The following is a 25,440-nucleotide window of genomic DNA, read 5'->3' as shown; positions in this document are numbered from 1 at the left end:
TTTTCTCTTACCTATGGTAATTAATAGAGTACCAAAAATGTAATACAGAGAAGTAAAGTTGACATCTCTATGCTCAAGGAATAGTGCTTTTTCTTATTATTTGTTGAACCCTTAGTGTAGAGTTACTCTTATGAGTATAAAGTAAACTATAAGTGGATCATTGTAAAAATTAAGATATGGAATAAGAGTGGAAGAAGGAGAAATTGTAGGAATGTGGGCAGGTGGGAGGATAGGATGCAAAATATCACTATGTTCCTAAATATTTTATATATGAATTACAATAAATTTACTTTCAATAAAATAATTTTTAAAAATTCCTTTAGAACATAAACTTTTAGACAAAAGTAAACATTTCCACACTGTACACAACCAGCTACTTTTGCTACAGAAATGACTTTGAATCAGCTCTCTTCCATAATAGTCTCATTCAAAATATTAAAGTAAAATATTTGGTATTAAATATGTTATTAGAATCCAGCTACTAGTAGTCAGAAATTCTGATGAATGGTTAATTACCTTAGTTTTACAGCTTTGGGTATTTATTTAGAAATCTTTTGTGTGAATTAACACTCATTACAGTTCATTTCAACATGTAAATTGTCACTGTTTGCATAAAAATATAGGTCTTAGAAATACTAATTTTATAAAACAGTAAAATATATGTAATATTTTTCAAATATAATACTTTGCCATTGTTAGCTGGTGTTTTAAATTAGTCCTAAGCTAGAACTAATATAATTAATAATTCATTTACAGTTATCTGTGTATCACCAGGGATCCAGGTAACTGAATTTAATATTTATAGTTATTGAAGCAGTATTGAAGCAATGGAGGGAAGGCCTGAGAGAGAGAGCACTGGCAAAATAACTTATGACCCTGGCAATGCCACTAACCAGCTAAAAGGATTTAGATTTTTCTTGGCTAAAATTTTGAACGAAGCTTTCTTCCCTTTTGTATTTCACAAAGTTGTACAGTGTCTGCACTATGGTACCACCTCAGAAAACCTCTGTAACCTTTTCATGGCTAAAGTATTAGTAGAAGACTTAAAAACTATGAATTTCAAAGCTTTCTACTAGTAAAATGTCAGGTAGCAGGTAGTAGGGTTTATGTACTTGAAGACAAATCACAAAAAATGGGAAAATCATATCCTAAAAAGTATGACCATATGTTGAACTGACCAAAAAAATGAAAAATACTGTTGTTTGGGATTAAAGGAAATCTTGAACCCAGCCTGGTATATGATTCAATACCAAGGCTGGTCTTAGACTTAAGAGCATTTTCTAAATGATGAACTCAAATTTTGTTTCTCAAGAGTTTGAGGGACACAGGATAGAAGATAAAACCCTAGTCTTTACAGTAGTGTGACTATTAGGAAAATATAACTGTAAAATGTATTATCCTAATAAGCCTCATGCTATCCTCAATGTTCTGCTGTATAGGAAACAGCCATCCTTTCTACTCCCACATACAAATAATGAACTACTTGAATCTTGGTGTTATGCAGCAAAAGGACTTGAAAATGTATAACAAGAAGTAGATCTTCATAGATATGTCTATTTAGAGTATCTGAAAATATACGTATCTGAAGACACTGAGAGATTATGCTGTAGTGATCTCAAACTGAGAAGTGTCTTCAATCACTTGGCAGGAAAAATATAAATCCTCTCTAGAGAAACATAATTTACCCTGCGCCTGGTGGGAAATGTGCAATTTTCAGTCAAAACTCAAGAAGTGCATATGGGGAACAGACTAAATTTATTCATTAATTTATTCAATAAAAAAGCTATTGAAGATGCAATATGTATAAGGCATTTAGCAATAAGCAGAATAACGGAAAAACACTTGCCCTTCTAGATCTTACAGTCTAGTGGGAAAAAAAAAAAGAATATAAACAATAGGGGCCAACATTGTGGTACAGTAGGTTAAGTCAGCACCTGTGACATTGACATCCCAGATGTATGCTAGTTCAAATCCCAGATGTTCAATATATGATCCAGCTCTGTGCTAATGTGCCTGGGAAAGCAGCGGAGGAAGGCCTAAGTGCTAGGGCCCCTGCACGCATGTGAGAACAGATGGAGCTTCTGGTTCCTGGCTTTGGCCTGGGAGAGACCCGGCTGTTGTGGCCATTTGGGTAGTGAACCAGCGGAAGGAAGATTCTCTCTCTCTCTCTCTCTCTTACTCTGCCTTTCAAATAACTAAAGAAATCTTTAAAAAAGAACACAAACAACAAGGTAATTAACATATAAAACATGTTAAATGGCAGTAAATTATAAGAGTATAAATAACAATGTACATATACTCATATATACAGAATAATATCACAAGGAGAAGTGGTTTCACACCATACAAATTGGCTGACTGAAAATCCCAAATGTTGCAAAGGATTTAGTACAACAGAAATACTTGTCCACTGTATTACTTTTCCATTGTTGTGATAACAAATTATTACACTCTTAAAATGACAGCAAGTTAGTATTGCATTAGGAGTCTAACGTTGGTCTCAGTAACCTGAAATTTAAACATTGAAAGGGATTCTTTCCTTTAAGATGTCACGAGGAAGAATGTAATTCCTCATGTTTTTTCAGCTGCTAGAGTTGCCTGAATCCTTGGCATGCGGCCCTTATTGTTACCTATACAACTAGAAGCTTTAGGTCACATACGTTTTACATCGAATCACTCTACATTATACTTCTTCTTTCTTCCTCTTAAGGACCCTTGTTTATTGAACTCACTGGATAATCCAGGATACTCTCCAGATCTCAAGGTCTTTACCTTACATTTGTAAGATATTTTTGCCACATAGAGTAACAGGGATGAACATGCAGACCTCTTTGGTGGACCATTATTTTGCCCATCATGCTCATATGACACTGGTGGAACTTTTAATTAGAAAATAAATTAAAAATAATTTGGTATTACTTAGAAAGAGTTCAACATGCTCATATCCTAAGACATTTTACCCCCTCGAATGTAAAATGGTTAAATATATTGTGAAATATTTTACAACTGAATATAATATTACAGTGAATGAGCCATATTGGAACCTTACCTTGTTAGAATCTGGAGTACTTTTTTTGTGGAGGGAGAAAGAACATTAAACCGTCCATTGTTTTTAGACTTTTTTTAAAGATTTTATTTATTTCTTTGAGAGGTAGACTTACAGAGAAAGGGAGTGACAGAGAGAAAGGTCTTCCTTCTGTTGGTTCACTCCCCAAATGGCCGCAATGGCCGGAGCTGCGCTGATCCGAAGCCAGGAGCCAGGAGCTTCTTCCTGGTCTCCCACGCTGGAGCAGGGGCCCAAGGACATGAGCCATCTTCTACTGCTTACCCAGGCCACAGCAGAGAGCTGGATCTGAAGTGGAGCAGAAGAGGAGCAGTCGGGACTAGAACCGGTGCCCATATGGGATGCCAGCACTGCAGGCAGAGGATTAACCTACTGTGTCATAGCGCCAGCCCCAAAACTGTCCATTACTAAGACATGCACATTTCCATCCCTTATTCCTTACATCTATACAATGATTTTGGATAATTACATGTCACCATAATTGAAAAGAATTCACAATGGATGATAAGACAAAAATACGAATGATGGTTCAAAGACAGGCTAATGTACATGCACATTTAAGGCAGATTTTGCTGAGTTGATCTGAAGAATGATGAATTGACTGTAGTGAGGCAAGAAGAAATGAGGAAAGAAATTCATATGATTTATTGATGTCCCCATTTGGTGCTCACCATTCTCTGTTTCATATGTGCTCTGTTAGACTGGCTGGCATAGATTCCCTTGTGTTTGGACTTCCATTGAATTTAGCTAACAGTGATACCAGTAGGAAATCGGACTTAGCGTGCTGTACATTGAGATTTAATGCTATAACTAGTACTCAAACAGTATTTTTGACTTTATGTTTCTGTGTGGGAGCAAACTGTTGAAATCTTTACTTAATGTATGCTAAACTGATCTTCTGTATATAAAGAGAATCGAAAATAAATCTTGATGTGAATGGAAGGGGAGAGGGAATGGATAAGGGGAGGGTTGCGGGTGGGAGGGACGTTATGAGGGGGAAGCCATTGTACTCCATAAGCTGTACTTTGGAAATTTATATTCATCAAATAAAAGTTAAAAAAAAATTTCTTAAATCAAAAAAAAAAAAAAAAGTAGGAGAGAGAGGTAGGATATTTGCAATTTCCTGATGGCATTTCTTGTGCTGGCTTTTTCCTACAAAGGAAGGCCAAAGTGCCTATCAGTTGGCTTCTCTCTCCAGGCCTGGAGCGGTATAGCCCTCCCCTTGTCCCTATACCTGAAGTAAAGCTCCATTCCTTTTTATTTTTCCTAAGCCCTGGCCACACCTTTGCAAATCATATCTTCAATTCAGTTGAGAATACCATCTCTTTCCTGCTCAAGTCCTGACTGTTGCAGACTGTGGACTTGACCAGTTGGTAAAGTAGGAGAGATGGGGACAGAGGTGGAGATGAAGAGAGATTTTATTCCCAGATATATTTTGTACACAATCTAAGAGACTTGATGACAAATTGAATGTTGAGTCCTAGGGAGAAAGGGACAAATGATGACTCCTTGGCGTTGGCATCAAGTGTGTAGATGAAAGCACCATTAAGAGAGATAGAAAACAGTAGAGAAGAAGCAGATAGAAAGCTGGTGATGGGCATGAGAGAAATCAAGTTTTATTTCAAGCATATTACATTTGAAACTGTTTAGCTTTCTGCTTTCTGCTCTTGTCTTCAGAATGTGAAGTTTTAAAGATGCTAAAGAACAGGCAGTGACCCAGACCTGCAGGGATGGACACTGAGCAATATTTTTTATGGTGAATATCAGTTTTGAGGTTGGTGTGGAGCTTAGAGGTAAGGTCTAGATTGCAGATAAACATTCTGGCAGTATTAGTTTATAGATGACATGTAGCTCATAGAATTGTGAAAGATCACCTATGACAGAGCATGCATTTACTACTACAACACAACCATTGTCTTGGTGTGTTTCATTTTTTAATTTAAAGTTTTCTTGGGTATTCTTATTTCATATACCAAAAATTAGAGATGTCAGAACTACAGATCTCTGTTTACATTGACAGTGTGTTAGATTATTCCTTTTTGTTTAATTCTCTCTTAACTCTCCTACAATTATTATGAATAGTCTTTCTTCCAGAGCTCTTGCCTACCTGAGCTCTCCAATGTTATGGGAGCCACTCTATTCTTCCACAGTTTCTTTGCATATGCTTTACCTTTTATCCTTTTGTTGCTATGAAAATATTTTCTTCTCCCTGTTGGCGCCTATCCTTAGTACACCACATAGCATGCAATGTTCCTGTAACTGAAATCTCTCACTGAGTTCAACCTTTGCACTGTTTTCATTTTCCTCCTATTTTCATGCTTTGTCTGGAGGAGAAGTCTTTGCTTCTGAACTCACAAACTAAACCATAATGGGAATATTGGCTGTAGACTTCTCCTAATTAACTCTCTGCCTGGAGGAATGCACTATTTATTATTCTTCAAAAAATCCCATCATTATGGAGGGATAATAATTATTATTTTAAATGGAGTACTACCTAGAAGACTCCTGATTTCAAAAAAAAAAAAAAAAAACCCACAATCTTGGGGGTAGCTCCCGTTTTTTCACAGCTAGTAATCTCCATCCTATTTCATCTTCATGAAAAAAGGATGAAAAAAGGGAAGGATCAACGATATCTGGTGTTCACCTGGTGGAATAATATTTGTAGTTCCTCCTGCCACGGGTTTTTGTGGGTTCTGTTTAGGGTTCCTCTGTAAGTGTGGATACTTTGGGGTTATTAGCTGTCTTTTCCAATTTTAACACTGCAAACTCTATGCTGTTAAATCCCTTAATTACTGGTGAACCACAATGAGCAGTCACCCTACTGCCCATCATCATTTTGAACCAGTAGAAGGCACACAGCTCTCTTGCAGAGACATTCAACTTCCTCATAGGTAACTGGAATGACTTGAAAGTAACTAGCAATGAAGTGATCTACCTCTTGGTTATGAGGATGTGGTTCTTTTACTGGCAATTAAACTAATTCTATCTTTTTCTTACATTTTCATCCTGATTTATAAAGACACAGGCATAATGTACTTCTGGTCCAGGTTGTGATTTGTATCTCTCAATATTTTATAAGATGTGGGCAGTATAACTAAATGAAAAACGGAAGTAAACATTATATGCCCTGTACTCTTAGAGTTTTTATATAATAAACATGAACATGGTAAGAAAGCAAAAGAAAAAAATCTTCATCCCTGCAGCCTGTTATAACAACGGCAAATTTACTAATTTTCTTTCCAGGGTTCTCACACATCGGGCTTTGTGTACATATCCTTGGCACCCTGTATATGTCATTTTGCTTTTTTACTTAGTTCTATATTTTTTCTATCTTGGTTGTATTTTTTTCTCTGACTCAATTGTAATAATTTGTTTCCATGTTTTCCACTGGATTATAAGAAAAACTTCCCTCCTTTCAGGAAAAAAAAAAAAGCATTCCTATGCTATTTCTGCTGTCCTTATGCTTCCTCCTCAAGACTGACTTGATTTTAAAATTATACATACTTTGAGAAACAGAAATTACAAAATTTGGGAGGATAAGCTTTCTTCTTCCACCCAAATACAAGCCAAAAAAGGAGCTTTTCTTAAAAAATATATACTATATCTATTTCTCATTACTTAAGCTTTGTAGAGGAGCTGTTAGGTCTTATTCTCTGCTTATGATCTCCTGCCTCCTAATTCAAAGTAGAGAGAGTTTACTTGCCTTTCCAAAAATAGTAAAGATTTCTCTATGAAAAGCTATGAAATACATGACAGTAGAATTTTTAGTGAAGTCTCTGGTTGTTTTGTCTTTGTTGTTCAAACAATAGACTTCTGAGTCAGAACAGAGACTTCTGCCTTTTCAGCCTAATAAACATTAAAATGACATGGATGGAATAAATTCGAGATTCCTATCCTTTCCGAGCTGAATTTTCAGTGATCCATGGGAACATTCTTCTGATTACGAACTTGACTCAGAGAATGCCAGATATCCAAAGACGAAAAGAATAATCATGAGGACCAGGTTATCTTAGAGGGTGCTAGATTAAAAAAAATAATAATAAAAAGCAAACAAAAAGCCAATGAAATCTTTGTTTCTTTAGTATAACACAGCACTCCAAGTCTATTGAAGTCAGTGTGTGTATTTTTCTCCTTTTAAAAAATTCTCTCTCCTCCTCACAAATCAATTTACTGCTTGACAAATAAACACATAATACATAAAGCCAACGTTCAGGTTGGTATAATTGAAGAGAAAGCATGAGTTTATTGTCAAGAGACCACGTTTCGCCTACACAGCCTCCCAGCGGTGAAAAGCTGTTTACAATGTTTGATGTATGACCCATTACATCTGCTGCATTGTGAGAGGATGAAGATATGGTCAGCTGGGAGCAAAAGGAAAGTGCAGGAATCCAGATCCTCATGCATCTTTTCCCACTTGGGTTTCATTTCTTTCATGCAACCTTGACAAAATGAAGAACTGATTTGCTCTGATAAAAAACATTTCAGGAGCCGAGTGTTTGGCCTCACTGTTAAGATGCCTGTGTTCCACACTGGAGTCCTTGGGTTCAGTTTGTGGCTCTGACCCCTGACGCCTCCTTCCTGTTAATGCAGACCCTGGAAATCAGCAGAGAGGGTCCATGTGTTTAGGTTCCTGCCACCCATTTGGGAGATGTGCATAGCATTCCTGGCTCCTGGCTTCTGCTTCCTAGCTGCCTTGGCCACTGGGACAGTTGTGGATATTTGGAAACTAAATCAATATATGGAAATTTTGTCTCTCTGCCACTCAAATTAAAAATAGTTTTCAGTGTATAAAGACATTGTAATTATTTTACCAAAATGCTATTGACTTGTATTTTCTATGCTATTCCTATAAACAATTTAAATAACTAGTCACATTACAATATCAAAATAATATTTCACACAATCACACAGATTTTTAAGCATCTCTGTTATAAAGTAGTTTTCTGTGCTATGTAGCTTTAGAGGACTTCTCTGTGGAAGTAAAGAGAAAATAAATGTCTGAAACTGAAAAACCTTTTCTGTAACAGGAGGTTTTCTGAAACAGAGCATTGCCTTACAAAGTCATACATTTTTCTTTCCTTTAAAAAAATTAAAGAAAAAATTCATGAGGCCAGCATTGTAGCATGGTGGGTAAAACCGCCCCCTTGTGATACCAGCATCCCACATGCGTGCCAGTTTGAGGCTTGCGTCCCCGTTGTTCCACTTCTGATCTAGCTTTCAGCTGATGTGCCTAGCAAGGCAGCAGAGGGTGCTTAGGCCCCTGCACCCATGTGGGAGACCTGAGGAAGCCCCTAGGTCTTGGCTTCAGACTGGCTCAGCTCTAGCCATTGTGGTCATTTGTGGAGTGAACCAGGGGATGGAAGATCTGTCTCTCCCTCTCTCTCTGTATATAACTTTGCCTTTCAAATAAATGAATAAATCTTAAACATTTATTTATATAAAAGTTTAAAAGGCAGAGTGATACAAGAATGGGCAAGACAGAGAGAGAAAGAGAGAGGAAGAGAGAGAGAGAAATGAGCAAGCGAGAGAGACTAACAAACTTCTCCCTTCCACTGATTCATTGGGTCAAGACAGAGCCAGTAACTATGAACATAATCTGGTCTCTCACATGGGTGGCAGGGACCCATTGCCTGCTGCCTCCCAAGGTGGGAATTAGCAGGTAGTTAGAATTGGGAGAGGAGTCAGGACTTGAATCCAAGCACTCTAATATGAGATGCTGGCATCTCAAGCAGCTTCTCAATCTGTGTCCTATGTCTACTTCAAAATTGTAAATTTTCTCTCAAATGTCTGAGCGAAGCTGTAGTCCATTTGACTGGAATGACCGTGAGGGGATGTCTCTGGATGCTCCAGGATCAAACTAGATGTGCTCAGATGCCCCTTCCAAAACTAATAAGCTAACATTCCCACTAAGGATTCCATAACAGATATCTTACTATAGTTCTATGTGATATCCAATCAACCTGCCACCAGTATAACTTTAAAATTTGAAAATGACTTTGGCTGCTTCTGTAGAGGTAGATGTGAGGATGTTAACCTCTTTTAAATGTAGCAAGTGCTATGTTTTTTCTCGAACATTGTCTTTGCCATTGTACTGTATGGTTCTAATATATATATTTTAAAGAAAACCTGTCTGGAGCTTTTAAATAATTCATGTTCTTTTTCATTATAAAACCAAAAAGTCAATTTAAAAAGTTAGTAAAATTTTTATGAAAGCTGGAGACTATAATAACTTTGACTTTTTAAGGAGTGAAGCCAGCAATGCTACTTCCTTATATACCTCTTTTCAATAAAAACCAATTTAAAAATTTACATTTTTCAAGGAGGCATGATTCTTATAAACAAAACTTCTGTATGCATCAACGTGTGCCATGGCAGATGCCTGTCACTCACATCACTGTCATGCCGCAAGCTACCCTGATACAATCAGAAAGGAAAATAGAGTTAGTTAGATGGGTTTCCAGAATGATGCCTGCATGAGTGACAGATGTTTGTGCTCTAACCGTGTTATGTGCACTCAATTTTTATTATAGAACAATTGCTTCTAATAACTTTTATGTTCATGATCAATGTGTCATAAATTCACCTGGATTTCAAAAGTGACCTAAGAAATCTAAATTGTTCTTCAATTGTTTTCTCTCAATATATTAAATAATAATAATGAAGTAACTTATTTGAGCATGTATTGCACTGTGGATTCTGACAACATGTGAGATCTCAAATATGTGGGCTAAGTCTTCCTGGTTCACGGAAGATCTGACCTTATGCCCAGGATAATTATCAATCACCAGCTACACAGCACTGTCTGTTGTAAGTGGGCAGTGTGATGAATAACAGCAATTCAAGCATGATGGGAAAGCTGCGATCTTTATTGACTAAGTGAACTGGTGACTCTCCCTTTTCATGTTGTTTCTCCTCAATTTGTGCTGCTTTCGGTTATTGATACAGTCTATTACAGTTTCGGTTGTGATATCATTCCCCATTATATGAACTTCATAACAACTGTCAGGCGAAGCAAGCAACGTTCATTTATTCCGCCCAAATACTTCTAGCCTACTATAGTGTTCATCTATTTCATGCATCTAAAAGCTGAAGACAACTGCTGATCTATGTTTAAAAGTCATTTCATTTACCTATACAACAGGTTTTGCACCCTCATATTTATAAATATGTCTTCTAATTATACCATTGGCATTCATTTTTTCTTTCTTCATTCCCGATTTCTTAACAATAACACTCAGCATAATCACCTTTTTAGCTAAAGGAAAAAAAAAAAACAGGCAAAATATTATTTAGGAAACATGTACATTTGTTGATTGTCTTGGAAATCAGCTGTTGCTTCATTTTTAATCATTTTATCTTCAACAAGCTATTCATACTTACATATAAACATATATGCTTACTGCACTACTAGAAACAGATATGATTTAAACTAAATGTCTTCCTATATCTAGTCTGAAATGCCAGATGTTAATCAGCCAGAAGAAACATATCCTAGTCAGTAAGAGCATAGGCAGATGGTATCAAACTGTTCAACTTTAACTTTTAATAAATAAATTATTAGCTATATAATATGAAGGGCAGATTAAGCATTTAGTGCTTCAATTCATCATTTTTAAAAAGAGTTCTTGGGAAATCATATGTATTAACTCATGTTATTCTTTCTAAGACAGTTTCTGTATCATAAAAGATTACTCAACTACCACTAACTATTATTATTAATTATTATAGTGAAGATATCAAAAACAGGCAACTGGTTAAATGTATCATCTTCATACCCTGGGCATTTAAACATGGAACTGGATGAGTTCCCAGGGGAAGTGGGGTGGAATGAAGTTTCAGCTTCTGGTCAGAGCCATACTTAGAAGTACTTAGCTAGTGAGACTGAGAAGCAGCTAAGATGAGAACAGAGGAAACAAGGTGAAGACAGTATTGTGAAAACGAATGCATATTCAGCTATTGCTAATGCCAACTGAAGGTGCCACTATGGGTAAGAATTCTTATTCACAGATTCATGGAGAGAAGAAATGAAAAGAAATGACAAGGGGGAAGGTGAATAGAGGCAACAGGTTTGTGGAGATTTTCTCTACAGGAAGGCTGAGGAATGTGGCAATTGCTAAAAGGGAACAGGAGCATATAAAAACTTCCTTTTAAGTTGAGATACATGACAGTGTGTTTATTTGCTAATAGAAATTATCCCATAGATATCAAAACTTATGATTACATAAATGAGAGACTTAGATATGAGAGTTATATCCTTACAAAGGTAAAAAGAGCTGGGGTTATAATGTTCCAATTGACTACCTAATATCATTTTTATGTTCATTTTCTCCACAGCCCCTCAAATAGCTCCATTGAAAGCAAATATATTTGTAACTGTTGTTCTACTAGAATAGAGCTACATGATGGCCATGTAATAGACACTAATAGTAAATAACAAATATGCATTAAAGAAAAAAAAAAGAATAAATGTAGTAGTATTGCTTGTCTTAGAGAAGAACATAAGCACTTACTTGTAAGCAGGAGAGAAGGAAGGTTTATTGGAAAAAGATGGGTATAAGATATGTGCTGATAAAAAGACATGGATGTTTCTGTTAGATTACTGCTACTCAATGATGATCTAAAATATGCAAAATTAACTTCAAATGGAAAAGAAAGATAAAATTTAGGGAAATTTTGCTAATGGCAACACAGAATTACTGAGATAGACAATAGCAGATGATTATGTTTCTTTTTTTTTAAGGATTTATTTTATTTATTTGAAAAACAGAGTTACCGAGAGAGGTAGAGACACAGAGAGAGGTCTTCCATCTGCTGATTCACTCCTCAGATGGCTGCAATGGCTGGAGCTGTGCCGATCCAAAGCCAGGAGCCAGGAGCTTCTTCCAGGTCTCCCACATGGGTACAGGGGCCCAAGGACTTGGGCCATCTTCTACTGCTTTCCCAGGCCATCAGCAGAGAGCTGGATCGGAAGACAAGCAGCCAGGACTAGAACCGGCACCCATATAGGATGCCGTCGCTTCAGGCCAGGGCTTTAACCTGCTGCACCACAGTGCCTGCCCCAAGATTGTGTTACTTAAATGGCTAGAGATTTGACATCTGACATGAATTCTAGAAAGAGAAAACAGAAAAAGATACGCGAAAAATTATCAAGTAAGTATAGGAATAAGTGAATTAAATAGGATTAACATGAAAAATTATCATTAAATTTTCATAATAAAAAAAATGAAGGAAAAAGCCTCAAAGTTTGCAGAGAGAAAAAAAGAAGACAGTTCTCATACTGTTCCCATATAACCAGGATATTCTCAGAAATATTGGAGCTAGAAGACAAAAAGTAATGATTTCAGAATCCTAATATGAAATTAGAATTCTCTTTCAAAATTCATCAATACACTGTGAAGAAGCAATAAAGATGTTATCAGATATTCAATTCCTCAAAAACTTTACCATTGCTTTACTTTTCCTGTGCACTTTATCAGGAATCTACCACACGGAAATTTAAACAAGAAAAAAACAAAGCAGAAGATCACAAGATGGAGAGGTCAGCATGAAAAACACACAATAATGACTGAACAGAAAAATTCCAGGACAAAGCCTCTCTGGTTGACCAAAAGAATGGCTCATTTACATTGAGTAGGAAAATGTGAAGTTTCAGGAATAAGAGTTCTACAAATAAATTCAAGTGATACATTATATAAGACATATGTACATTTCAAAAATTGTACTTAACTGCTACTAGAATTAATAGGATGAACTGATTACTATAGAATTAACTATGCCAGCAAAATTCAGCAATTTTTATTTTATTTTTTTTTTGACAGGCAGGAGTGGACAGTGAGAGAGAGAGACAGAGAGAAAGGTCTTCCTTTTGCCGTTGGTTCACCCTCCAATGGCTGCCACGGCCGGCGCGCTGCAACCAGCGCACTGCGCTGATCCGATGGCAGGAGCCAGGTACTTATCCTGGTCTCCCATGGGGTGCAGGGCCCAAGGACTTGGGCCATCCTCCACTGCACTCCCGGGCCACAAATTCAGCAATTTTTAACAATAGAAACTCTACCAATCATATAGGAAACCAAAAATAATAAGCCACGCGTACCAGCTGTGCATTATTTGTATATATTTAAAATAGTATGAACATTAAGTAACTATTTAAATTAAAGGCTACATTAGGACAACAGATGAGGGAAAAAAATCCAGGATGGGAATAGCAGTATAAGAGAAATAAGTCTCTATCTACCGCAATGGCATAAAATTCTGCCCTTTGGAGAGCAGCCAATGCAGGTGAGAGGAATGCAGCCAAGATTATTCCTTTATGTGTACCTGAAGCATATATTATTTCTATAAATATATCTTCAATATGCAACTACTCATTTATTTCAGTGCCTGTATACATGGGTGTGGCTAGCTCTCCATGTGTTGATGAAGACTGGAAATACGTTTTTCATATTTTCACAGTAGACATACTTGAACGTATTTAAAATTCATAATTTATTAGTAATCAGACCAAAGATACATAAAATTGTATCAAAGATTACACCTAGAAAACACATATATGGACACATACTTGCACATACATAGTTGTACACATCATGTGCAATTAAATTCATGCAAGATTTCATTGCTGTTGCTTTAACCTTGTTATCCAACAAGTTAACTACCAGTTGACAGTAGTAAATGAGTAGAGAATTATTGGTAATTTAATGGCTATTTTAAGTTTCCAGTGTTTGCACCTTTTGTATTGATAGTAGATAGAGGAGTGGTGATTAAATATAGTGACTTTTTAAAATAGAAGTAAAAATTTTAGCTTTAAAATTGTATGAGTTTGGGCCGGCGCCATGGCTCAATAGGCTAATCCTCCGCCTAGCGGCACCTGCACACTGGGTTCTAGTCCCGGTCGGGGCACCGGATTCTGTCCTGGTTGCTCCTCTTCCAGTCCAGCTCTCTGCTGTGGCCAGGGAGTGCAGTGGAGGATGGCCCAAGTCCTTGGGCCCTGCACCCTCATGGGATTCCAGGAGAGGCACCTGGCTCCTGGCTTCGGATCAGCACAGTGCGCTGGCCGCAGCGGCCATTGGGGAGCGAACCAACTGCAAAGGAAGACCTTTCGCTCTGTCTCTCTCACTGTCCACTTTGCCTGTAAAAAAAAAAAAAAAAAGTATGAATTTTATAAATATGCTAATATATTCTATCAATCTTTAGAATATGGAGAATTTTCAACATTACAGAATATTTTTTCATGTCCTATTCCAGTTAATTTTCACTCTCCCAAAGGCAAACACTATTCTCATTTAGAAAAGGGGAGGGCATGGTTTTGAGTGTCATGCTAAAGAAAGGAATCAGTACATACTCTTTTACATCTAATTTCTTTCATTCAAACAATTAGGGTCAAATTAGCCAAAGGTGTTGTATGCAACAGATAAAGAAATATTCTGCTCTGATTCCTCTTCAAAGAAGAGTTCCCTCTTCAGCTTCAAAATCTGGTTATGATAGCCTAGGAATTCTTCAGGATCCACCTCTGTTTTTAGTCACAGTTTTACTTTCGTTGTAAGCAACCTCCAATAAATGACACATCAAGGCAGAAGTTAGGCGAGGTCAGGCTTCAGGAGTTCTCCAGTCTTTACGAAGCTGTCTCGGTATAAGAGCCTTAGTATTTATTTATGCTTAGTGCATCGCTTCTTTTCCTGGTCATCTTCACGCAGAATTTTCCTATTGAGGTATCAGGGACCGTCAGCACTACGTGACACCATAAGGGATACTGACCAATCACAGCCACTGTTCCTCTTCTCTTCCTGTGTTACTCTTGTCAGTCCATTTTGAACTGCTCTAACTACCATGGACCGTAATAACAGATATCTAATAGTTCTAGAAGCTGAGATGTCCAAGATCAGGGTTCTGGCATGTAGTTGGAGCCTCTCAATGTTTCCTCAGGTAACAGGAAGCAGAAGAACAAAAAAGAGTAATCCCATTGCTGCAAATCCTGAAGGGCGGGCGTCATCAATTTATTCATGAGGGTAGAGATCTCAGAACTAGACTAGGTTCCACCTGCTAGCACTATCTCACCGGGGAGTGTTCCCAACACCCATATTTTCAGATACTCGATAGTCACATTACTCTTTGCTCTCCTAATCCTCAATATTTGTTTCCTAGGAGACCTAACCTCTGAGATCAGATATACTAATAGTTGATCAATACTTGTGATTGTGATTGCAAGAACATATCATCATGTTTCCATGTTCTTGAAATTTGGGGTGTTATTTGTAATTTTTGGTTGTTAATGAGTACAGTTACTCTAAGCATTCAAGCTTATGTCTCTTTTAATGGACTTAAGTGTTTAATACTTTTAGGAGCAGAATTGCTCGACATATGGTAGCCACACATTTAATTCATGCAGAACTGCTATTTTTTAAGTCATTGCATAATTTTACATTTCCACCAGCAATTTGGGAATGTCCGAGTTGCACTATAATCTCATCAAATTGGTTGTTGAGAATACAAATTTTAGCTATTCTAGTTGATGTACAGTGACATTATATGATTTTTGATTTGTATTTTCTTTTTTTTATATAACTTTTTCATGTGTTTGTTCATCACTTTGTATTCTTTTGTGAAATGTTTTCTGTAACCTTTGCATTCTCTGTTGGGTTGTTTGTCTTATCATTGACTTGTATATATAAATCTTGTACAGATTTTTATCGTGTGTATATTGTCTCCTTGTGTGTAGCTTACTTACTCATTTTTTCTTACAGGTCTCTTTTCTCAGATTTAAAAAAATGATGAAAATATTTTGTCATTGTTTTTCATTAAAGATTATAGTTTCTGGTGGACTCTTGAAGAAATTTTGCTGACCCACTGGTTGCAAAGATACTCTCCTATATTTTCTTCTACAAGAAGCTTTACAGTATTGGCTTTTACTTTTAGCTTGTGATCCCTCTCAAATGGATTTTTGTTTATGAAGAGAGGTGGTGTCTTGATATAATTTTTTCTAAAAATTTATCTATTTTCGTCAGTAACACTTGTTGAGAAAATTTTTCTTTCTCTGGTAACTTGCTTTCTCACCTTTACCAAAACCCAATTTTGGTCTGTTTTTGGACTCTACACAACTCCTCTGACCTATTTGCCTATCCTTAAACCTATACCACAATGCCTTATTACTGTAACTTCATAGCAAGCCTTGGAACCAAAAAGTGTTAAGTCTTCCAACTATATTTTTCTTTCAAAAAATATTTTGACTATTCTAGATCATTTGCATTTCCACATGAATCTTAGAATCAGCTTGTCGATTTCTATACAGAAGTAGTTATTAATTGCTAGTGCCTGTATGATTGTGGGGATGAAATTGAGAGAAATTAGTATCTTGATTATAGTGTACCTTCCAGTTTGTGAGTATGGCATATCTCTTCATTTATTTAGGTTTCTAATTCTTCCAAATGACATTTTGTAATTTTAAGTACAGACGTCTTCCCTGTATTCTGTCGAATTTACTCCCAAATGTTTTATGATTCTGATGCTATTGCAAATGCTACTTCTCAAATTTAATTTTCTAAATTTATGCTGCAAGTATATGGAAATATAATTGTTGGAATATTGCCTTGCTAAATTCACTTTTTATTTCTGGTAGTTTTATTGTAGAATTCTTAAAATTTTATGTGTAAAATAGCAGCATGGTATTTGTAAAAAAAAAAAAAAAGATAATTTAATTCCAGTGCATTATTGAACAAAGTATAGCAGTTGGTATTTTTGCTTTGTCCTTTATCTTAGAGGAGAAACACTTAGTATTTTAATATTATAATATATATGTGATATTAGCTGAAATTTTTCAAAGAATGCTTTTACCAGCTGCAGGAAATTTGTAATTTGTGGAAGTCATTTTAAAACAAAAATTAGGTTACTATATTTGGTTAAATATATTTCTATTTATTAATAGATTTGATGAGATATAATCCACATACGGAAAATTCACCATTTTAAAGTATATGGCTCTATAGGTTTTAGTATATTTATGACATTGTGCCTTCAATCATCATGGCTTTCTAATTTTAGAATATTTTCATAACCCTTGTTGGAAATCCTGTCCTCATTTAAAGTCATTGCTTCAACTAGGACTTCTAATACAATATTTATCTTTGAACTAGACACAAATTTTTAAAAAATATTTTGTTTATTTACTTTTATTTGAAAAGCAGATATATGGAGAGAGAGTGACACAGACAGATATTGAAAGAACTTCCCTTCACAGTTCACTTCCCAAAACCCTTAGTAGTTGGGGCTGGGTCAGGCCAAAATCAGGAGCCAAGAACTCACTCCTGAAATTTAAAGACAAATGTATACATAATTTTTTTTTAAATCAGGTATACCATATACTTTTGTGTATAGATGTTTCTAAATGCTATTTGTACTAAATTATAACCCTTATAAAATAATATACCCTTCTCTTCTCATATTGTGATTTTTGTCTTAATTTTGAAGTTACATGATATTAGTATATCTATCCCTGCTTTCTTTGTGTTTGTATTTCCCTAGTTTATATTTAATTTTTAAATTTCCCAAATATTTTTCTGATGCATATTTTTATATCACAAAGTTGTGTTTGCTATGTGACCCTTTTAAAAATTATTTGATCTTAATAAAGATTTATTTTTATTAAAAATGAAATAAAATATTTAAAATTGGAAAAAACTATCAAAAATTTAAAAACTTGGAAATTACACATTTTTATGGGGTCTCATGCACTGCTTCATTATATCTATACGTTACATAATGGATCACCAGAATAGAACATTTTGCATTCCTTGCAATGATGAGGAATGATAGGCCTGCAAAATCATTTGGTATGACCCTGCCACGGCAACCACAGGTGGGTTTGAATAAATTTACCATGAGAAGGCTAATTTTTTTAAAGATTTATTTTATTGTTTTTCAAAGGCAGAGTTACAGAGAGAAGAGGAGAAGAGACAGAGAAAGAAGTCTTCTATCCACTGGTTCATTCCCCAAATGGCTGCAGCAGTTGAGGCTGGGCAGTCCAAAGCCAAGAGCCAGGGGCTTTATCCAGTCTCCCATATGGGTGCAGGGACCCAGGGACTTGGGCCATCTTCTGCTGCTTTTCTCAGGGCATTAGAAGGAAACTGGACTGGCTGCCATATTGGATGTTGTCATTACGGATGGTGGCTTTACCCTCTATGTCACAACAGCAGCTCCAAGAAGGCTAATTTTTAAGTCGATAATTTTGTATGGGCCCCCAAATAATGTTATAAATATCCAAATGGCTCTCGGCAGTAAAAAGCTTCCCTACTCCTGCAATATCCAAAATTGAATGTTTTAGTTTTTATTTTCTTTTTATATAAAGCCATATGGTACATTAACATATGTAGTTACCTTACTGTGGAATAGAATCCCAGAACTTCTTAGTCTAGTGTAGCTATAACTTAGTATTATTAATTAATTTTTGTATCCATGAAGCAATTAATTAGCATTCATTAATCAATATTTTAGGGAAACCAATTGTAAACATGAAAAAATAACAACTTTTTTAAAAATTTAAAAAGAAATTATGCTGTTTATTATTAATGCTTCTGACATCAAGCATAGGCACACGGCATGGTCAACTGTCGATAAAATATGTGAAATAAGTGAGTGAATGTACTTTTGAGTCAACCCCTGAGCAGGCCATGAAAGCACAAGTAGGTTTGATGAGGAACCCACTTAAATGCTCTCGATCACCACTCCTGTCACATGCTCCTCTCTCCTTTAAGTAAGACATTAAAACTGACTTTGTGTATTATACTCACTGATATTCATTATCTCATCTTTCATTAACTCATAGAGATTGGAATTCTGGTGCCAGAAAGCAAGTGTAGTTGATAACTCACTCACGGGAAACAGTTTTCTTGTTTTGAACCCCACAAACTTGAATGAAAACATTTCATTCTGTGGAATGAAAATATTCTTGATTACAGATCTTCCATACAAAATTAAATAAGAGTTGATTTTTTTACTGTAAACGTGAGTCTTTCTGTTATGAAGAAATGGGAGAGAAGACAACAAATCAGAGAATATAAGCATGATGTTCCAATTCTCATTAGAACTTTTAGACAACAGCAATGAGTTAAATCTTGAATCAGAATATTTGCACTTGACCCTCAGCATTGATTCACTCACAGTACACTATATATTTCAGTTGACTATAGGATTTTGGTGATGAATGATTTTCAGCCAGGGAATGGAATCCTGTGATTCTGAAATGGTTGACTCACTATGAAATGAGAACAAGTCAAAAACCATCTGGAACAGGATGTGACATATCTTATCTGTCTTCTGAGATACAAAGAACCAAGCAGTGTTTTATTATACTAGGAAACATCTTTTCTTCCGTCTATAGATGATAATGCCCTCAGTCAAGAATTTCCTTTTTATTCCCTATACTTTGATAGAGAAGATATTTTCTACAGAGAAATATAAAGTCCGATATTTCTTGGTAAAATAAATTGGCAGCCATTGGCAGTGAAATATAATCACTGTGAAGCCAATGAACAGTTTCAAGGGGGCCGTTTGATGGTCTTCTTGTAGAACACTAAATATTTAATTGGAAAAGTGAGTCTCTTAGGGAAGGATCACTAATTACTCCTGTCTCTGTAACCCCTTTGAAATGTGTGGCTCAGAGGAAACAAACTTGAATTTCCCCAAATACTGAAAATTTATTATTATTAATTCTTACCTTTGATTATCTGCTATATGATAACACTATGAAATTTATCTTGTTTTGTGTTATTTGGATACTTTGTTTACAAAAGGGAAAAAGGAAAAGGATATGGTGAATATATGTTTTCATTCTTCCTTATTGCTTTTCAATCCTTAAGTGTTTAGTATTTCCATGAAAGTGTTTGTAATGAGAAAATTATGGGAATGTTGGATACAAGACATGGATGACTTTTTAGTATCTGTTTATTTGTATAACTTTGTTTTGGGGGATGACAAATGTAGTGTGTCTCAGGTTGCTTTCTAAGGTTTAAAATATGTAAAACAACAAAACTAATGAAAACCTTTCTGTTTGTTTTCTGCCACCCAAGGAATCAGCGCACTGTGTGGAGAGGACTTCTCTGTAGGTGTTGAGCAGATCAGAGTGATCCAGGCATGCTGCTTATTTCAGTAATATGTTGCTACTACTGCTTTATTCAGTGAACACTTTTACAGAATTGTAGGCGATAAAAAGAAAGAAATTCTCTCGATATAATGTTTAAATAAGTACCTCAAATTCTATGGTGCCTATTTGGTCTTGAAAATATTTTCCCATGTTTTCTTTAGATTGTGCCTAAGTGGAAGTCAAATAAGTTCTAAAGTTATTATTATGTATGCATTGATGTACACATGAAGCTGTTAACACAGGCATCTTTGACAGGGCAAGCTTGGAGTGACTTCCCTGAAGTTGTTATCCTGAACTGTCTGATTTTCCTCTTCCCTTTTTGTTGAATACATCTTTTTAGAAAAAGGGCGTAATGCAGAAGGAGCCACAAAACATTTTGATTTTGCTCCTTTGTGTGTCATATCAGCCAAACTATTTAACTTAAAAAAATGAGGAAAAATAATGCTTGTAGGCTACGAATATATGCCAAGTTTATACCAACATCACATATTTTATTACTGATTTATAAATCTCTCAAAAAGGATAGAAATGTTGACACATTAATAATGCTAACATAATGAATTCTGCATTCTTCAAGAAAAAATACAGGAAAGAAATAAAATGGACAATGATAATCTAAGGAAGTGGAAATTTCTTAATAAAGCACATGAGCTATTTTGTTTTCATAAAGATTTTTACTTTCTATATTTGTTTCATGAAAAAACTTACTACAGATTATTTTATATTAACAATGAACATCTGATATTTTACTATTATTTCAAAGAAATTTAAAATTTAAATGATATTTAAACAAATAAGTGGTAGTTTTCATGCTATCATGAAATGCTTTCTTCTTTTGCAGGTTTTTATGTGTTAATTGTGAATTCTGTAAACTTATGTTTTAAAAAGAAAGCAAAAATATTAAATATAAACAAGATTATTCCTCAGTTTTTTAATCCATCTGGTAAAATATCAAATACATTTAAAATGATAATTTCCGATATTTCTATTGTTAAAGAAAAAATAGATATAATTGTAACATATCAGAAAGCGAATTTGAGAGTCTGTACTACCAATCCTAAAATTCATGTATATAATCTCAATCATTACACTATACAGACTTATCATAAGTTTTAAGTTAATGATTTGGTTAAACATTTATAAATTGATATTATGTGCATATCATCTTAAAATTATAAGAAATTATGTGAAAAACAGAGAAGACATTAACTTTATTATGGTGCACAGGTATCTAGAATGTTGAGTAAATTTAAAGAAAAATTTCTGAAAGATATTCAATAAACTGAGGGAGCTAGTATAAAGTTAACTAAAATATAAACATAAATAGAAACAATAATATAGATAACAGATATAACAGGATATAAAAAAATTAAATCTCTTCCAGTCACTGATATAAAACAATTAAGGCATTTGCCAAGTCATCATATGCACATTTACAAAGTAAATTTTTTAGAATCACTTTAAGGATTTTGAATTTCCTTAGCCACTTTAAGACTTCAAGATAGCAGATGAGCAAGTATTCAAATGAAGATAGTTTTTTGTAAAGGCTGTGTTTTGAGTCCAATCCTCTCTGTTGCCCCAGATTAAAAGAATTTCTTGTCCTTTTTCATCAAACCAGTTGATAGTGGTCTTCTACAGAGTTTTAAGAGAGCTTTTATGTGTTCCTCTACAACTAGGTGTGACAAATTCTAGTCTAACTCCCACCTTACACATGTGTGATGGAAGTGGACTAACCAACCGCACGGGTTGCTGAACTGATGAAGAACTACTTTGATGAGAAGGATTTGCAAACCTAGACTTAGCTGAGGCAATAATCAATGAGTGATTGGTGACAAGATAAGAGCAACCAGGAGTAGATGCTTATAACTGTTTCAACTCTTGTTTTATTGGACAGCCAGCAGAGATGCTTCAGTGATAGCAAACTGGGAGTTAAACACCTGCAGGCTGCGAAGAATGCGTACTAATGACCACCCTCACCATCCACGGGAGTCAAAGGAACTGCTTGAGGAAAAGCCATCAGTATCCTGCCCCAAATTTATGAAATTAAATAATTTCTCTGAGATACCTTTTGTATGCTAATTATCTGCAACTGCAATTAGTGAAAATTTAAATAATCAGTTTGGAGAATAGTAAACTGCATACAGAGATCTTTTATAGCTTTGCCATCAGAGAGACCTAAATTCAAGTCCAGTTCTACCCATGATTAAAATGAGTAATATTTGACAAATTAATTAACCTCTTGAAACTACAGCTTTATCATCCATTTTGTAAAGGGATAATAATGCTACCTAACTCCCAGAGTTAGAGTGAGGATTAAGTGTGATAATGAATGTAAAACATTTAATCCAGTGTCTTGTAAGTAGTAAATGCTCAGTAAATCTTAATTACATTATTATCATTATATTCCTTGTCATGCAGAGGAAAACATCAGGGACAATCATCATGGCAAATAGTACTGAGCATCTTTCCTCACCTATATCAAGGGGATAGAGATGACCTCATCATGCTTAAAGTAGCCTTGTAAACCAAGGCCATTTAAAAACCGAATTTTAATATTTTTGAAAACCTGAACATGCATGTCTTAATTAAAATTGCCGAGTTTCCCGAAAATGTTCTAGTAGGGAAAAAGCCAACAATGAGAAATAAACCTCTACTCTTTCTTGGATTGCCAGCAATAAGTGGAAATTCCACAAAATATCTATGTCCCCACTGGGAGTATTTCCATAAACAACATCCGTTATTTATTCTCAGGACAATTTGTAACCTGCTGGAAAACGATACAAGGGCTCTCCTGCTCTTTTTTGTATTATCTGACTCAGGCACATAAAGTTCATCACCACACCATTTGCACTCTGTTCCTGCCAGTGTCACAAATGGTTTCAGCAGCAGGAAGCTCACAAATGTTGATTGTAATTAAACAAAGCAACTTTACTCTCAGGCATAGGAAGAAGTGCTTTTCACCATGTGAGCACTTAGCCTAGAGCTCAAGATTTTAAAGATTAAACTAAAAGTATGTGCATTGTTCTTGGGAAGGAGAGCCAGTGGCCTGCAGTGAGTCTCCATGATTGTAAGTTGTAGGTGCATGACTTTGAATCCCTGATCTATAATTTACTGAGCAGTCATACTCCTTTCATGTTTCAATACTCGACTTGGCAAATCTGATTTCCTTTACCACCAATCCCTCTGGTTCATTTTCTCCAACTATGTGGTGTGGGCCCCCTGCAGGAAGCCTGATACCACCCTCCTGCTGCTCTGTCCACCTGTTTAGAATTTACATCCAAATTTCATCTAAAACATACCATTTTCCCCCTGGAGAATAGCGAGTTAATATATTTACAAATTCCAGATGAATTAGATACATTTGAGGGCTTTACAGTTTCAGATTTTGCAAAGTAGTCTTTGATGCAGCTGGCAGTCTCCACTTTTAGATTAAAATCAAAACAGAACCCCCACCCAATAAAAGCCAAACAAAACAAGGCACAAAAAGAATTCCTTCTATGCACATTTTGTGAATATTTTACCCCTCTAACCATGGCATTCAACATGCCAGTTCCAGACACAAATGATTATATGCATTTTAGGTTAGCTTTTTCTTAATAAAAACAGACAGAATTTCTTTTTCATGGGAATTATGCACTATTTCTGAAGTGCTGGGCTACCTGGCTCCTCAGGCAACTCTCCATCTATCAGAGCTCGGAGCTCAACTTCCTTCTTCCTTCTTCCTAGTAAATTGCATTAGCATAGATTACTTTGCAGTGAACATTGTATGGGCTTATTTAATCAATGTCAGCAGAGTCTTCATACTTGTAAGCTTATTCATGAGTTTCTCTTTGCTGTTTCTTAAAATATTTTCAATTGAGGGACATGAATAAGGGTTCTGGTGGTAAAGAGCTTCTCTAATTTAATATGCTCCTGCTAGAAAACTCGAGCTTCTGGAGATAATTCTGAAGAACAGATGTCTGCCTTCCAAAGTGGAAAATACGCATCTGCTTCCTAAATGTCAAAACAATGATAGTAAAGTTATAGCAGGCGCTTGTGAAGGATTGAGTGGGTGTTCCAAAGCCAGATAGCTGGGCCTTCCTGGTAGACACCTGAGACATGTGCCACAAAGCATACACATTATCCTAGCCGCACACACCTGCAGTTTCAAAAGAAGGAAAGAAAAAAAGAGACCAAGAAAGAGTCAGATTGGAAGAAATTGCACTATCTATGGTATAGTAACTTAGTTGCTGGTCTGGCTATTAGAAGTTTGAGATGCCAGCATGACTATCTCTTTAAATATTTCAACAGCATTTCTTTCTTTTATGCTATATTGGACTTACCTGGAATCATTTAGTCACAGTTTCCTATCTCTCCATCGGCACAGGTTTTGGTTTCTGTTACCTGTGGATCAGTTTGTTTTCTTCCAAATGCCTGCATTTACGGAATGTGGTCAGGAACTGACTGGGTTCAGAATAAACTAGGTTGATTATTTCTTCCTGTGCAGTCAGTACACAAGCCTACAGGAAGGAAAGAACACGTTTTTCCCCCTTAAAATAGTGTTTTCACTGTTATACAACAGAGAACAAATAAAAAGGTCAGCTGGAGTGTCAATATTTTCTATACAGAATGCTAGACATTTTAATGTAATTAAGTGCTAGAATTAATGTGTTAATCCTTATATTTTCCCTTGTCCATTCAAGAGATGCATCTCTAATTAAATTTCCCTTTGGCTACACTAATGAAAAGAATATCATCTAAAACTCTAGCTATAGTCAGCATGTGTGGGCAGTAGTGATAAGGCTGGGTAATTGCAGGATTAATAATTGGCTTTTTATTGAGGCTGAAAGCTTACACTGTATAGAAACTCACTGATTCACTTGAAATCACATCTATAGAATCTTCCTTTTGTGCTTTGTGCTTTGTACTGTTTCTTGTATTAATTCCGTGTGTGTGTGTGTGTGTCCCTCTGGTTTTTGCAAGCAGGGTAAAAATCACACTACTCAGTTGTTTCCAGGTCATCTTATTCTGTTTTCATATAATTCTCATAAGCAAGAAGTACAATTTATACAGCAACATTGGTTGTGTGATTAAGAATACCGACTTTTACTTTTGAACAACAACAACAAAAAAGTCCAAATCTTGTTATTTGCAGCAAAATGCATGGAACTGGACTTCATTATGTTAAGTGAAATAAACCAGAAAGACAAACACAGAAAGACAAATACTACATGTTGTCCTTCAAATGGGACAGCTTAAAAAAATC

The 25,440-nt window shown here is 35.6% G+C and overlaps 1 long non-coding RNA gene across 4 annotated transcripts in view; it reads right to left on the bottom strand.

Annotated features, from left to right (window-relative positions):
- Positions 1-24,724, bottom strand: part of LOC103350144 (uncharacterized) — a 70,870-nt gene extending 46,146 nt beyond the window's left edge. For 2 of the 4 annotated variants that reach the window (XR_001794514.3, XR_007923582.2), the window contains exons 1-4: positions 24,518-24,724; positions 11,838-12,172; positions 10,195-10,319; positions 3,162-3,352 (exon numbers count right to left, since the gene is read on the bottom strand). This is a non-coding gene — a long non-coding RNA (uncharacterized lncRNA). Of the gene's footprint in view, positions 1-3,161; positions 3,353-7,284; positions 7,658-9,909; positions 10,320-11,837; positions 12,173-24,517 lie in introns of those variants that run through there. The other 2 variants (XR_001794513.3, XR_011390150.1) reach the window with 2 other exon arrangements.
- Between the last annotated feature and the right edge of the window lie 716 nt (positions 24,725-25,440).

This window comes from Oryctolagus cuniculus, chromosome 7 (genome assembly GCF_964237555.1).
Source record: "Oryctolagus cuniculus chromosome 7, mOryCun1.1, whole genome shotgun sequence".
Lineage (NCBI taxonomy): Eukaryota > Metazoa > Chordata > Mammalia > Lagomorpha > Leporidae > Oryctolagus > Oryctolagus cuniculus.
Note: the sequence above shows the minus strand (reverse complement) of the source record. Positions and strands in the feature narration are given on the sequence as shown.